Genomic DNA, 16,468 nt, shown 5'->3' on the forward strand with positions numbered 1-16,468 from the left:
TGCCTGACATTCTGGACATGGTCCCCCACTTTGCAGAACCTCTTTTGAGATCGGCCCAGTGGGCATCTGAGCTTGTAATCCAGCACATGTAAGATATAGGCAAGGGGAGTTCTTTTTTACATTTTAAAGTAGTGAGAGAAGAGACACACAACAAACAGACATAGTTTTACAATTTCAAAACCATAGTATAATCTGTGTAATGCTTATAATGGAAAAAAATAAATACTTAAACAAAAAAAACCCTTCCTAAGTGCCTTTTATTTTGTGATTTTTTTTTCTTTTTCTAGTTTTTTTTTTTTTTTTTTTTTTTTTCCTGCCTCTTTATTTTCTCAAGTTGGGATTTCCAGAGTTTCATTTCAAGAACCAACTTGCTTTGCTTCATTTCTGTCCTCTGGGCTTTTGTTACCTGATGAGTTTGAGTGCTTACAGGACATTCGATGCTTCAACTTCAATTAGCAAGCCCTCCTGGAAGAAAGAACACACCGTTGTCACTTCTAAGTTAATTCTATAACCTTGCAAAATTTGATTTCCACGCAAGAATGTGAAAATTATCTTAGATAATTTAGGCAGCAATTTATCTGACAAATGTGAGACTCAATTCTTTCAAATAAAAGGATGTGGAGCCGGGTGCGGTGGCTCATGCCTGTAATCCCAGTACTTTGGGAAGCTGAGGGGGGAGGATCACGAGGTCAGGACATCGAGACCATCCTGGCTAACACGGTGGAACCCCGTCTCTACTAAAAATACAAAAAGTAGCTGGGTGTGGTGGCGGGCGCCTGTAGTCCCAGCTACTCAGGAGGCTGAGGCAGGAGAATGGCGTGAACCCAGGAAGCGGAGTGTACAGTGAGCTGAGATCACACCACTGCACTCCAGCCGGGGCAACAGAGCTAAACTCTGTCTCAAAAAAAAAAAAAAAAAAAAAAAGACGTGGAAAGCAAAATTGCTTTCATGTAAAAAAATTAGAGCATACATGTGATTTCAACTTTTTAATATCAATTACTCATTAAATCTTCCCCTAGGTTTATTTCTAAATCAGAAAGTTTCATCTGTGTGAAAACTAAAAACTGAGAATTAGTATTAAATTTTCAAGACCATTAATGCTTTATCTGATTTTAAAGCATGATTAATTTTCCCTTCTCTAGGTGTTTAAAATGAATATCTCACAATGACAATGACAGAATGACAGAATAATAGGGGGCAACTGTAATCACTGCCACATCTGAAGGTGGTTCATTGTAAAGTAATGCTACACTCTTAACCTGGGACTAAAAAATAATGTGAGTTTTTAAACAGAACTTTAACATGCATGTTTTCAAGTAGTGATGGCGCCCTCAAAAGAATGGTTCTAACCATCCTTCCAGATTGCAATTTCTTTCTTTTTTTTGAGACGGATCACTGATCTTGTTCTGTCGCCCAGGCTGGAGTGCAGTAGTGCAATCTCAGTTCACTGCAACCTCCACCTCCTGGATTCAAGCGATTCTCCTTCCTCAGCCTCCCAAGTAGCTGGAATTACAGGCATGTGCCACCACACCCAGCTAATTTTTGTAGTTTTAGTAGTGATGGGGTTTTGCCATGTTGCCCAGGCTGGTCTTGAATTCTTGAGCTCAAGTGATCCTCCTGCCTCGGCTTCCCAAAGTGCTGGATTTACAGGTGTTAGCCACCATACCTGACTGAGAACAGGTTAATTTTTATTTTTTATTTTTATTTTTGTTTTTTTTGAGACAGAGTCTCGCTCAGTCGCCCAGGCTGGAGTGCAGTGGCGCGATCTCAGCTCACTGCAAGCTCCGCCTCCCGGGTTCACCCCATTCTCCTGCCTCAGCCTCCCGAGTAGCTGGGACTACAGGCACCCGCCACCATGCCCGGCTAATTCTTTGTGTTTTTAGTAGGGACAGGGTTTCACCGTGTTAGCCGGGATGGTCTCGATCTCCTGGCCTTGTGATCCCCCCGCTTCGGCCTCCCAAAGTGCTGGGAGTACAGGCGTGAGCCACCGCGTGTGGTGGAACAGGTTAATTTTTAAAAAGTAACATAAGTAATTTGATAAAAAGCCTAGCGAATAAGATATGTAATCAAACTAATAGTATTGACTTAGGAAAAAAAAAAAAAGCCTAGCAATAAAAGAATGAGATTGGTGTTTTTGCATTGCTCGGAATCTGCCTCTGGGTGAGTCTGTTTTGGGCACTGCAACAGATCACTGGCAGTTGCAGCTCCATGAGGGCAGGGACCTGTGCCTGGTACAGGACTGAACTGGGGTCTGCTCACCTGGCTCAGTAAAGCCAAATATTCACTCTGCAGTTTGCCTTAGGAGGAAGAAGGGTATTTATCTTTGCAGTGCACCAAGCAAGAAGAATCAGGCAGCTCATACTTAAGACCTGATCTCCCCAATGGCTTGCAAGTAAGGGTTTTTATATTTATTTAGTTTTTGAGATGGAGTCTTGGTCTGTTGCCCAGGCTGGAGTGCGGTGGCGCGATCTTGGCTCACTGCAATCTCCCAGGTTCAAGCAATTCTCCTGCCTCAGCCTCCCTAGTGGCTGGGATTACAGGCTCCCGCCACCATGCCTGGCTAATTTTTGTATTTTTAGTAGAGATGGGGTTTTGCCATGTTGGCCAGGCTGGTCTCGAACTCCTGATCTCAGTTGATTTGTCCGCCTTGGCAAGGGTTTTTAAAGGCAGAGGCAGAGGTTACAGGCAAAGTCATAAATCAATACATGGAGGCTATATGCTGGTTTGACCTAAAAAGACGGGACATCTCAAAGTGGATGGTGGGGCATGGGCCGGGTTACAGGTCATAGATTCAAAGATTTTCTGATTTGCAGTTGGTTAAGATGGCAAAGGTTTGTCTAAAAATTTGGGGTCAGAAGAAAAGAGTGTTAGCTTTGGCTCATGGGCGTGACTTCCTCCAGGCCCCTCAGAAAGAACTTCAGAAAAAAAAAATAGCGGTTAGAGTTGAGTCCTCAGTTCCCGCTTACCTGAAGTCTGGGTGCCAGTGGATTCATTTGCTGGGCATCCATGTTTCTGAAAAACAACTCAGTGACCTATGTTAGGAGGTTATCTTTAGTTTCTCTTTCTTTCTTTCTTTTCTTTTCTTTCTTTTTTTTTTTTTTGAGACAGAGTCTCTGTCACCCAGGCTGGAGTGCAGTGTTGGAATGTTGGTTCATAGCAATCTCCACCTCCCAGGTTCAAGCGATTCTCTTGCCTCAGCCTCCCACGTAGTTGGGATTACAGGTGCGCACCGGCACGCTTGGCTAATTTTTGTATTTTTAGTAGAGACGGGGTTTCACCATGTTGACCAGGCTGGTGTCAAACTCCTGACCTCAGGTGATCCGCCCGCCTCGACCTCCCAATGTGCTGGTGTCAGAGGTGTGTGAAACCAGAGCAACTCCATCTTGAAAAGGAGCTGGGTAAAAGGAGGCTGAGACCTACTGGGCGGTATTCCCAGATGGTTAAGGTGTTCTCTAAGTCACAGGATAAGATACAAGGTCAGCACAAGATACAGGTCATAAAGACCTTGCTGATAAAACAGGTTGCAGTAAAGAAGCCAGATAAAACCCACCAAAACCAAGATGGTCGTGAGAGTAACCTCTGGCCGTCCTCACTGCTACACTCCCATCAGCCCCATGACAGTTTACAAATGCCATGGCAACATCAGGAAGTTACCCTATATGGTCTAAAAGGGGAGGCATGAATAATCCACCCCTTGTTTAGAATATTATCAAGAAATAACCATAAAAATGGGCAGCCGTGGGAGCTGCTCTGTCTATGGAGTAGCCATTCTTTTATTCCTCTACTTTCCTAATAAATTTGCTTTTGCTTTGCACTGTAGACTTGCCCTGAATTCTTCCTTGCGCAAGATCCAAGAACACTCTCTTGGGGTCTGGATCAGGACCCCTTTCCTCTGACATTGAGATTACAGGCATGAGCCACCGTGCCAAGCCTCTTTTTTTTTTTTTTTCGAGACAGAGTCTTTCTCTGTGCCCAGGCTGGAGTACAATGGTGCAACCTCGGCTCACTGCAACCTCCACCTCCCGGGTTCACACCATTCTCCTGCCTCAGCCTCCCGAGTAGCTGGGATTACAGGCTGGTCTTGAATTCCTGACCTTGTGATCCACCCGCCTTGGCCTCCCAAAGTGCTGGGATTACAGGCGTGAGCCACCGCACCCAGCCTTATTAATGCTATTGTGAAAAATCCTCACGGGCTGCAGATAACATCCTTGCAGTACCTTTACTCCTTCGGCTTTTTGCCAGCACCAACATTGGCCTTTGCAGTCCCCCTGACTTTCTCCATTCTCTTCTTGCATTCTTTTAGTTGGTTTCTTGAGGTCTTTTTCTTCTCATACAGGCCTTGTCTTGCAAGTCTGTGTTTGGTATGTTTGGGTTCATTTTACTTTACATAATCCAGGGAATCATAAATTGTGCCAAAGCCACAACCAACATGAGTTCTGAATCCAAATACAAAGATGACATCCAGTGTGGTCTTATACATTTTGGCTAGTTTTCCCTGAATTGCTGTCTCAGGCACTGTTGCCTTCCAGGGGTGAAGGACATCAATGAGCATCTTTTTCTTCTGAAGTAGTCATGAACTTTCTAGTTAGGATAGTTACCGTGTGGTTCATGATGGCAGCCTACCCTCAGCCAGCCAGGGGGGGGAAGAGTTCTCTTTAGTTTCTGTAGGGAGCAAAACATCCCGGAATTCAAACTTTCTTGGCTATTGTTTTAAGCTACCATTACCTTCTTGCTTATCAAGTTGCTCATTTACTTCTCAGGGCTCACTAGGTGACTGGAATTTCCCCTGTGATAACTAAAACTTTTCCTTTATTTCCATGCTTTGGAGAAAGTGCACGGCAGGCTCCTAAGAGAAGTCCCTGCTACATCTTATGACCATCTTGCGAATTACTGTACCCTAGCAACTACTATGGTGCCTGGTGCATAGGAGGATGATTGATTGAATATATGCAGAAATTCACAATGTGACTAATTCAAAGTACCTGACACTCATTTGAATGCACACATTTGAAATAGTTTTTAAAAGAAAATAGCTTCCATAATTTCCAAATACAACAATAACAGTTTATAGGAAATGTCCCAAGCTAGTCCACTTACTTCTGTTTCTTTTTCACACAATACCATCTTCTGAATGTATTCCATATTGCAAAATAAAAAAGCACTTTACGGTGATTATGTTAAATAGAGCCAACAGCATCATCCCTGTTTTATAGATTAGAATGTGGGGATGTGGAACAGTGAGTAATTTTTTCAACATTAGTATTATTAATTAGAATCCCAACCTATACTTACTAATGCCCATTTCTGCCCAAATCACTGGAGGAAGGGCGGATTACCTATGGCGCTGGGGGTGGGGTCAGTTTCTCGTAGGTATGGGATGGGGAGATACTTGAGCAAGATTGGGGTACTCCAGAGAAGGAACAAAGTGGGAGCAGATCCTGCATAGGTCTTATGTCCCCTGCAGTCACCAACTAATAAATGGAAGAACTGGCACTCGCACTTAGCTCTCCTGAAGTTAAATGTGGTACTTTTGTTTTTAGGGAATGTGTTATAACAAACAGCTCATTTTAAAGAGAACTTTTAGGGATTAATAAGTTTTACCCAGATAATAGATCAGGAGTTTTATGCTAATTGAAAATTAAATCTGATTTATGTGTCTCATGTGTTTTGATTCAGTGTAATACATTTTACAAATGAAGAGATGTGGGAGACTGCAAATTATAGAAGTTTGTGTTTGTTTTGTTTTTAAATCTAAAGTTGTATACATTCCTAGAGTCCTTTTAGCAGCATTATTCAAAACCCCTTATTAACATTATTCAAGCCAGGCACAGTGGCTCACATCTGTAATCCCAGCACTTTGGGAGGCTAAGGTGGGCGGATCACCTGAGGTCAGGAGTTTGAGACCAGCCTGGCCAAGATGATGAAACCCCATCTCTACTAAAAATACAAAAATTAGCCGGGCGTGGTGGCGTGCGTCTATAATCCCAGCTACTCAGGAGGCTGAGGCAGGAGAATCACTTGAACACAGGAAGTTACAGTGAGCCGAGATCGTGCCATTGCACTCCAGCCTGGGTGACAAGAGTGAAACTCCATCTCAAAGAAAACCCAAAAAACAAAAAACATTATTCAAAAGCATCTGCAGAACCTAATCCAGTAATTTATTTCTTTATTTTTGAGACAGAGCCTTGCACTGTCGCTCAGGCTGGACTACAGTGGCACGATCTCGGCTCACTGCAACCTCTGCCTCCTGGATTCTACTGCCTCAGCCTCCGAAGTAGCTGGGATTACAGCACTCGCCACCACACCCAGCTAATTTTTTTGTATTTTCAGTAGAGACGGGGTTTCATTATGTTGGCCAGGCTGGTCTCAAACTCCTAACCTCATGATCTGCCCGCCTCGGCCTCCCAAAGTACTGGGATTACAGGCATGAACCACTGCGCCAGGCCAATCCAGTAATTTTTAAAGTGGTATTCTTTAAGATTTCCCTGCAGAGGAAAATTGTTTCCTGTGAGCATCAACCCTAAGGCCTCCTAAGAAATTTCTGAGCTCAATAAATAGCAGATTTATGGCTGAGTGCGGTGGCTCACACCTGTAATCCCAGCACTTTGGGAGGCTGAGGCAGGCAGATCATTTGAGGTCAGGAGTTCAAGACCAGCCTGGCCAACATGGCGAAATCTTGTTTCTACAAAAATTAGCTGGGTGTGGTTGTGCACGCTTGTAATCCCAGCTACTTGGGAGGCTGAGACAGGAGAATCACTTGAACCTGGGATATAGAGTGTGCAGTGAGCTGAGATTGCACCACTGCACTCCTGCCCGGGTGTGACAGAGTGAGACTTCATCTCAAATAAATAAATAAATATCAGATTTATAATGAGCATCTTTAAGACACATTTTATGCCAATGTGGCAGACACTGCCAGCTGCTTGCCAATAGCCATTTTCCCATTGTGTTTACTCACAGAATCCAATTTTATTCTGGGCACAGTCTACCCACTTAAAATATTGAATGCCCAGCCTCTCTTGTAGTTGGGGTTACTTTATGACATGATCTGGCCAACTCTCAGCTCTATAAACAGTGGCTTCGTGGTGCTTCCAGGAACATGCCCATTGTCCTTCTTCCTCCTGCCTGACTCATGGACTCGATGCTTGATGGTCAAGTAGCTGTCCTGCCACCATGAAGATGAAAGCAACAATCTAAGGATGGTACAGGGAGCTAGGAGGAACCTGGGTCCCTAGAGCAGCTGCAGCAGCCTGGCCTGCCCACCTTTGAATCCTGACCATGTGGAAAAACAAATCCCTATTTGGTAAAGACATGGTAGTTGAGTTTCTGTTTACATGCATGCAGATACAATGCTGACTAATACGTTCAATATTTCCATTTTTGTGCCTTTTGTACAGCTCCAATAAGACCAAGTAACAAGATCATTGCTACACAAAATCTTCTCCTCCCTAACCTCCTGAACACAGTCCTTTCTTCTATGATGTGTTTCTGTAATAATAGGTCACATGTAAATTGGTAATTAGGGCACTGAGGACAGCATAACATGGAAGTCACATGGTTTCTATGCTATTTTTCATTGCACATTAATATTTTGAAGCAATGTATGAAGATCTTAAAGGAAAAAAAAACAAATCCTGAAGAAATACTTTCCTTTTGTGCAAGTAGTGGCAATATAGTGACTTTAAAGACCACGAGTTTTTCCCCAATGTTAAGCTATCTGGTAAAAGTGCAGACGAAGAAGTTATGTGTACATGTCATTCATTTAATTCCAGAAGCCTTTTTTCCCAATGAAGATGATCTCTAATTCCCTCACGTGTCTACATCTCAGAGTAGGTAGTGTGAGCCCAAGGGTTTGATGCTGCAAAGGCTGGCTGACGATGAAGGTGGGTGCACATGCAAGTGTAGATAGAATGGGCTCATATTTTTTTTTATCAGCATTATGATTTTTTTTTTAGTGCTCTGGTTACAACATCGCATTAGGATTTGAGCAGTTTGCTACTGACCTATTTCCCTGAAGTCCAGTTTATTTTATTTTATTTTATTTTACGAGACAGAGTTTCACTCTGTCACCTAGGCTGGAGTGCAGTGGTGCGATCTTGGCTCACTGCAACCTCTGCCTCCGGGGTTCAAGTGATTCTTCTGCCTCAGCCTCCCGAGTAGCTGGAATTACAGGTGCCTGCCACCAAGCCCGCCTAATTTTTGTATTTTTAGTAGAGACAAGGTTTCACCATGTTGGCCAGGCTGGTCTTGAATTCCTGACCTCCTGACAGGGTTACATCATATTGCCTACGGCTGGTCTTGAACTCCTGGGATCAAGCCATTTACCTGCCTTGGCCTCCCAAAGTGCCGACATTGCAGGCATGAGCCGCCACACCCAGCTGAGAATTCATTCTTTTTGCTTCTTCTGGCTTCTGATGGCTGCTGGCATTCCTTGGCTTGTGGAAGCATCACTCCAATATTTGCCTCTGTTTTCACATTACCTCTTCTATGTCTGTCTCAAATCTCTCTCTGCCTATCTCTTACAAAGATGCATGTGATGGCATTTAGGACCCACCTGGATAATCCAGGAGAATCTCCCTATCTAAAAATAAATCTGAAAAAAAAAATCACATCTTCAAAGAGCCTTTTCCAAATACGGTAACATTTTCAGGTTCCAAAGGTATTAGGGATTAGGACTTGCTATCTTAGGGGACCATTGTTCAGCCCACTACACTAATGTTCTTGTAGCTGGAGGAAAATTCCTACCAGGAGAATACCAGGAAGTATCTTTTGCTTTCTGCTTTTGTCCTTTTCTGTCCTTGGAAAATATGTTTATTTCTGGAAAACTAAGAAACATGATGTCTTAGTTTGTTCAGACTGCTGTAACAAAAATACCATAGACTGAGTGGCTTCAACAACAGATTTATTTCTCATAGTTCTGGAGGAGGGGGAGTCTAAGAGCAAGGTGCTAGCAAAGTCAGTGTCTGAGGGTCCACTTCCTGGTTCAGACACAGCCATCTTCTTGCTGTATTCTCACAAAGCAGAAGGAGGGCCAGAGAGCTCTCTGGGGTCCCCTTTTATAAGGACACTAATCCCATTCATGAAGGCTCCATCCTCATGACCTTATTTCCTTCCAAATGTCCCACCTCCTGATACACACCAGTGGTTAGAATTTCAACATTTCAACATATAAATTTGGTTGGGGGTGAGGGGAGCACAAACATCAGTCTATTGCAGGTGATGACTGTTTTCTTATAAAACAATAAGAATTACATTTTCCAAAGAATCAGTGTAATAGTATTTGCGACTCATTCATAAAAATGTTTGATTGTCTTCCATCAAGAAACTCCTACCAAGTTAAATTAATGAGCAGTGGAGGTGGCAAAGCAATACTTGAGAAATTTTACATGCTGTGCCATTAGATCCATCATGATTTGCACACAGAATATAAAATCTTTGGCGTTCACCACTTAAAGTCGTTATCACCACATCACAAAACCAGGCTGTGACCTCAGGGTCCTTGCCAAATGCCACTGAACACAGGGGTGTCTTGCTTCATAGAGAGAGCTGGAGCCTTAGCAGGCTTTGGTGTGTTTGAGAGCCCCTAGAATGAAGGCACAAACAAACCCTGTTAATAATAAGGTGATTCTGGAACGATTAAGTCTTTCTGAAATCTGGTTTGGAGGTCCAGAATTTAAACTTGCCCTGGTTTTAGACTAAAAAAAAAAAAAAAAAAAAAAAAAAAGTGTTCTACAACTTTATTAAAATAAAGTTTTCTTTAATAGGAAAGAATATTGTATTAGTCCATTCTCATGCTGCTATAAGGGACTGCCCAAGACTGGGTAATTAAAAAAGGAAAGAAGTTTAATTGACTCACAGTTCGGCGTGGCTGGGGAGGCCTCAGGAAACTTAACATCATGGTGGAAGGGGAAGCAAATACATCCTTCTTCACATGGCAGCAGGAAAGAGGCAGTGCTGAGCAAATTGGGAAAAGCCCCTTATAAAACCATCAGATCTCATGAGAACCCACTTGCTGTCATGAGAACAGCAGCATGGGGGTAACCACCCCCATGATTCAATTATCTCCCACTGGGTCCCTCCCATCACATGTGGGGATTATGGGAAATACAATTCAGGATGCGATTTGGGTGGGGACACAGCCAAACCATATCAAATATTATGGATTAATTAACTATGGCCAAATTTAATCAGTGCAAAGTCACACTTATTTTTCAGAATAGTATTTTAGTCTTGTAAAAACTCTCATTCTTAAGTAATACACATTCTATTGAGAAAGTCAGGTCTAAGAAAAGGAAGAGTTGAATGATTCTCATGGGTCTTATCTCATTTATAACAGATTTGAGGGGACATTTTATTTTATTTTTTGTAGAGACAATATCTCGCTATTTTGCCCAGGCTGGTCTTGAACTCCTGGGCTCAAGTGATCCTCCTGTCTTGCCCTCGTAAAGTGCTCGGATTAGAGGCATAAGCCACCACACCTGGCCAAACATTTTAATTTCATTTCTCACATCAGTTTTTTTTTTTTTTTTAAATCAAACCATGACAGTAAATTGGGAATTTCTCCTTTATCAGAAAACCTACTTTTAAAGAATTGGATTCTAATTTAGTCCATAAAATTGATGGCATACATATTTTTTCTTGGGAATTAAAAATGTTTCAAATATTCCACTTATTCATGCAACATGAACAGGTTCCTTTTTTAAAAAAAAAATTTAATTTTAGGTTCTGGGATACACGTGCAGAACGTGCAGGTTTGTTACATAGGTAAATGTGTGCCATGGTGGTTTGCGGCACCCATCAACCCATCACTTAGGTATTAAGCCCCTCCCTCCCCCAGCGCCCCCAACAGGCCCCAGTGTGTGTTGTTCCCCTCCCTGTGTCCATGTGTTCCCACTGATGAACAGGTTCCTAGTTTCTAAACACCTATTATGGACCAGGCACACTAGACACTGGGATACAAAAGTCAACAAGACCTGGTCCTGCCCTCAGGGAGCCTGAAGTGTAAGGGGATGGAGAGAGGACCCAACTTCTCATGGGCTGTGAATGGTCCAAGGGACTGGGCTAGGCTGGGCTGGGCTGTGAGAGTGAAGCAGAACCCAGCCAGTCTCAGGGAGGCTAGGGGCCTCTTCCAAAAGGAAGCTAAGGCCTGAAGAAGAAGAAAAAAGCCATTTCCTTCAACAGTGACTGCGTGAGGGAAGGGGGTGTGTATAAAGGCCCAGAAGTGATGTGCTTGAGAAAGGGAGGCTGCATGGCACAAGCACCAGGTTAAAAGAAGAGGCTGGGCCAGCCCCAGAGTGGCCTCATAAACTTATTAGAGGGTTTGGACTCCAAAACAATGAAAGGATCCCTTCCTTCTATTCCTTTTCTTTCCCTTCCTCTTTCTTCATTCCTTTCCTCCTTCCTCCCTTCCTTCCTTTCCTTTGTCTTCCTCCCTTCCTTCCTTCCCTTCCTTCCTTTCATACTCCCTCCCTCCCTCCTTCCCTTTTTTCCTTCCTTCATTCCTTCCTTCCTCCCTCCCTCCCTCTCTTTTTTCTTTCTCTCTCTCATCTTTCTCTCTCTCTCCCCCGCCTTTCTTTCTTCTCCCCACCCTTCCCTCCTCTTTCTCACACTCTCTCTTTCTTTCTCTTTTAGACAGGTCCTCACTCTGTCACCCAGGCTGGAGTGCAGTGGCAATCATAGCTCACTGCAGCCTCCAACTCCTGGGCTCAAGCCATCCTCCCACCTCAGCCTCCCAAATAGTAGGGATTACAGGTGTGCACTACGACACCAGGCCATTGAAGGATTTTCAAGCAGGGCAAAGACATACTCAGATCTGCATTTTATAATGATCATTCTACTTGCTGTCGAATGGCTCAGATGCTGGCAAGCCTGGAAGCAGAGAACCCTCAAGGTAGGGAGAGGAAGATCTAGGGGAGAGAGTGTGGTTCCCTGAACTATGACTCAGTTGGGAAGAAAAGAAGTGGATGGATTTGAAAAACAATTTCCCCTAGCAGGTTCCCCTACTGCAACCTCCACCTCCCAGGTTCAAGCAATTCTCCTGCCTCAGCTTCCCGAGTAGCTGGGATTACAAGTGCACAGCCACCACGCGGGGCTAATTTTTGTATTTTTAGTAGAGACAGGGTTTCTCCATATTGGCCAGGCTGGCCTCTAACTCCTGACCTCAAGTGAACCGCCCACTTTGGCCTCCCAAAGTGCTGGTATTATAGGCATGAGCCACCATGCCCGGCAGCCCTAGTGATATTCTTGAAACAAACAACAGTTAAATACTTAGGTATTCAATACATCTAACTACTTTCTTGGAGCCATGAAAAATGTCAGTGGTCTGTGGTGAACGAGTTTTCAAATCTCTTGCTTACAGGCCTAATTTTATACCTACAAGAGCAGGCTTGAAAATTGCTTTCTCTAATTTTTATTCCTAAGGTCATACGACATTAGCCTAAATAAGTAAACTTCACCTGTTCACACACTATAGAAGCACATCAAAGCTGCTCCAGGCTGGATGCCGTGGCTCATGCCTGTAATCCCAGCACTTTGGGAGGCTGAGGCAGGCGGAATACACCCACCAGGAGTTCAAGACCAGGAGTTCAAGACTAGCCTTGGCAACAAAGAAAGACCCTGCCTCTACAAAAAAAAAAAAATTAGCCTGGCGTGGTGGTGGGCGCCTGTAATCCCACCTACTTGGGAGGCTGAGGCAGGAGAATTGCTTGAACCCTGGAGGCGAAGGTTGCAGTGAGCAGTGAGCTGAGATCGCATCACTGCACTCCAGCCTGGGTGACACAGCAACACTCCATCTCCAAAAACAAAACCAAACAAAATAAAAAAACGGCAGCCATAAAAAAGGATGAATTCATGTCTTTGCAGGGATATGGATGAAGCTTGAAACAATGATTCTCAGCAAACTATCACAAGAACAGAAAACCAAACACCGCATGTTCTCACTCATAGGTGGGAGTTGAACAATGAGAACACATGGACACAGGGAGGGGAACATCACATACCAGGGCCTGTCGGGGGGTGGGGTCTAGGGGAGGGATAGCTTTAGGAGAAATACCTAATATAGATGATGGGTTTAAGGGTGCAGCAAACCACCATGGCACATGTATACCTATGTAACAAACCTGCAGGTTCTGCACATGTATCCCAGAACTTAAAGTATAATTAAAACACACACACACACACAACACAAAAACAAACAACAACAACAACAACAACAATAAAAACCCAACCCTGCTCAGATCCTCACAGCAGCAGGTGTGGCCACCGCTCCTCTTACCATTGCACTTCCCCGGCTTCTCTCCAGCAGGGGAGTCCGCCTGCTGTTTTGCGGTTCGCCGGGGTGCCCACCCCCACAGTAAAGGGAAGGGTGCAGGTCGCACACACCACACTCCACAGGAATGGAAAGGGCGGGAACCCGCCTTTGCCAGAGCCCACCGCACATAGCACATACCGTTCTTCAGCCTTCACCTGGAGCACCAGGGCGGTGCCTTGTAGCGCGGGATGATTTCGGGCTGCGGAGGCGGCGGCACAGGCCAGACACGGCGGCAGGCGTCCGGCTGCACTTCTTCTCTTCTCCAGCAGGTGGCAATGAGTTAGCGGCAGCCTTCAAAGAGAACTAACTTCACCGCCGAGGCCGGAAGGCACAAATATTTAAAATTCTTTTATTTTTTTTTAGACGGAATCTCGCTCTGTCGCCCAGGCTGGAGCGCAGTGACATGATCTCGCCTCAATGCAACCTCCGCCTCCCGGGTTCAAGCGATTTTTCTACTACAGCCTCCTGAGGAGCTGGGATTATAGGCGCGAGCCACCACGCCCGGCTAATTTTTGTATTTTTAGTGGAGATGCGGTTTCACCATATTGGCCAGGCTGGTCTCGATCTCCTTTCTTCGTGATTTTAACTGCCAACTTTAAAAATATTTAAATTTTGCTTAAGCTAGAATAAAACAAAAGGTCCTAGGAGCTGTGAACAAGGAGAAGGCATCTGAAAATGCTCATAGAAATAGAATCCTAAATTTTATGACCTTTTTTTTTTTTTTTTTTTTTTTTTGAGATAAGGTCTCACTCTGTTGCCCAGGCTGGAGTGGAGTGGTAAGGTAACCTCCGAGTAGCTGGGATTACAGGCGTCCGCCACCATGCCCAGCTAACTTTTTATATATTTTTTTAGAGATGGAGGTCTCGCCATGTTGCCCAGGCTGGTCTCCGGCTCCCGAGCTCAAGTTATTCTCTCCTGCTTCGGTCAACCAAAGTGCTGGGATTACAGGCATGAGCTATCGCCCCGGGCCCCTTTATGGCTTTTTAATATTAAAAGATGATGCCACTGACCAGTGCCAGTGGTGAAACAGTAGAGTCTGAAGATGACTCTGGGCTTCCAGGACGGGGGAAGAGCTGTAACCCAGTGCCTTCCTATTTCTTCCAAACTCAGCTTCCCATGACTTTCTCCCTCCCCGCTGGAGGGGCTGCAACTTCCAGTGAGCACCCAAGACTTCCAGATAAGAGGCAACTGGCCTTCTCAGATAACTCCTGACTCTTGGCATCTACATCAAGAGAGCCTGATGCCACATTGTCTATGTGGACCCTACGGATAAGAATGTTCAAGTTTTGGTCTTGAAAAAGAGAGAACAAAAAGGGAGGGATGTGCCTTCACTGGAATGCTCACTATGACCTGTCCAACGGAACACCCCGTTAGTGGTGGTAGTTCCCTGCAGGTCTGCATCTATGATGCTGTGACTTTGCCTGGGCTCCGTTGTACAACATCTGCTTGCCTTCTCAGAAGAAAGAATTCGAATGAGGAGCATAAGGCCGAAGAAAGGTTGTGGCAAGTTTTAAAGCAGGAGTAAAAGTTTATTAAGCTTTAGAGCAGGAACTAAAGGAAGGAAAGTACACTTGGAAGAGGGCCAAGTGGGCGACTTGAGAGACCGAGTGCACTGTTTAAACTCTTGACTTGGGGTTTTATACGTTGGCATGTTTCCAGGGTCTCGTATTATTTCTTCCCACTCCTGAGATCTTATCGGGAAGCTGCTGATCACCAGTTCTTTCTTTTCCTTTCCTTTCCTTTCCTTTCCTTTCCTTTCCTTTCCTTTCCTTTCCCTTTCCCTTTTCCTTTTCTTTTTTTTTTTTTTTTTTTTTTTTGAGACGGAGTCTGGCTCTGTCACCCAGGCTGGAGTGCAGTGGCGCGATCTCGGCTCACTGCAAGCTCCGCCTCCCGGGTTTACGCCATTCTCCTGCCTCAGCCTCCCGAGTAGCTGGGACTACAGGCGCCTGCCACCTCGCCCGGCTAGTTTTTTGTATTTTTTAGTAGAGACGGGGTTTCACCGTGTTCGCCAGGATGGTCTTGATCTCCTGACCTCGTGATCCGCCCGTCTCGGCCTCCCAAAGTGCTGGGATTACAGGCTTGAGCCACCGCGCCCGGCCTCCTTTTCTTTTTTTTTTTCATCAGAGTCTCACTCTGTCACCCAGGCTGGAGTGCAGTGGTGCCATCTTGGCTCACTGTAACCTTGGCCTCCCAGGCTCAAGCAATCCTCCCACCTCAATCCTGAGTAGCTGGGATTATAGGCGTGTATCACCATATCCGGCTAGTTTTTGTATTTTTTGTAGAGATGGGATTTGGCCATGTTGCCCAGGCTGGTCTTGAACTCCTGGGCTCAAGTGATCCGTCCGCCTCAACCTCCCAATGTGCTGGGATTACAGGCGTGAGCCACCATGCCCAGCCTTCAGGCATTTTCTTTTCTTTCTTTCTTTTTGAGACAGAATCTCCCTCTGTTGCCCAGGCTGGAGTGTAGTGGCACCATCTCAGCTCACTGCAACTTCCGCCTCCTGGGTTCAAGCGATTCTCCTGCCTCAGCCTCCCGAGTAGCTGGGATTACAGCCACCAGGCCCGGCCAAGCATTTTCTAGTTATTAGGAGACTGTCTTTCCCTGGTGGTGGCTGTGACCAATTATTACTTTAGAAAGACAGTTAACAACTGCCAGACCATCACCTGATGGTCGATGGACACTCCTGGTGTGTGCGTGAGGGGAGCCCTCTCCTGCCCTGCCCATACCTCACTAGCTACCTCCTGTAACAGCCCTGGTCCCAGCATATCCCCCATGCCTTCTCTTGCAGGCTCTCAGCTTGTAAGTTTCCCAGTAAAGCCTGCTCCTTTATCTACGATGCTGTGACTTTGCCTGAACTGCATTGTACAACATCTGCTTTGAGCTGCTTTCCAGATGATGAGTATTTCTTTTCCTTCCATGCTCTCACCATTGTAAGCTCTCTGGGGACCAACATACAGAATGAAGCAGCAATCTTTCTAATTGGAAGAAGGCAAATAAAACCATGATCTATTTTCCAGTGGGATGTCTTTTTTTTTTTTTTTTTTGAGACAGAGTCTCGCTCTGCCGCCCAGGCTGGAGTGCAGTGGCGTGATCTTGGCTCACTGCAAGCTCCGCCTCCCGGGTTCACGCCATTCTCCTGCCTCAGCCTCCCGAGTAGC

The 16,468-nt window shown here is 45.0% G+C and overlaps 1 long non-coding RNA gene and 1 pseudogene across 2 annotated transcripts; both read right to left on the reverse strand.

Moving 5' to 3' along the window:
- Positions 1-471: 471 nt before the first annotated feature.
- Positions 472-6,506, reverse strand: LOC135966909 (small ribosomal subunit protein eS24-like; annotated as a pseudogene).
- A 2,379-nt stretch (positions 6,507-8,885) lies between these two features.
- Positions 8,886-13,516, reverse strand: LOC107127110 (uncharacterized). Of its 2 annotated transcripts, none has more exons than XR_001484474.3 (3): positions 13,448-13,516; positions 9,857-9,954; positions 8,886-9,583 (listed from the first exon to the last, which is right to left on the reverse strand). It is a non-coding gene; the product is annotated as an uncharacterized lncRNA (long non-coding RNA). The 2 variants fall into 2 exon arrangements; XR_012422338.1 differs by having other exon boundaries at positions 13,274-13,516.
- Between the last annotated feature and the right edge of the window lie 2,952 nt (positions 13,517-16,468).

Source organism: Macaca fascicularis, chromosome 13 (assembly GCF_037993035.2).
Source record: "Macaca fascicularis isolate 582-1 chromosome 13, T2T-MFA8v1.1".
Classification (NCBI taxonomy): Eukaryota; Metazoa; Chordata; class Mammalia; order Primates; family Cercopithecidae; genus Macaca; species Macaca fascicularis.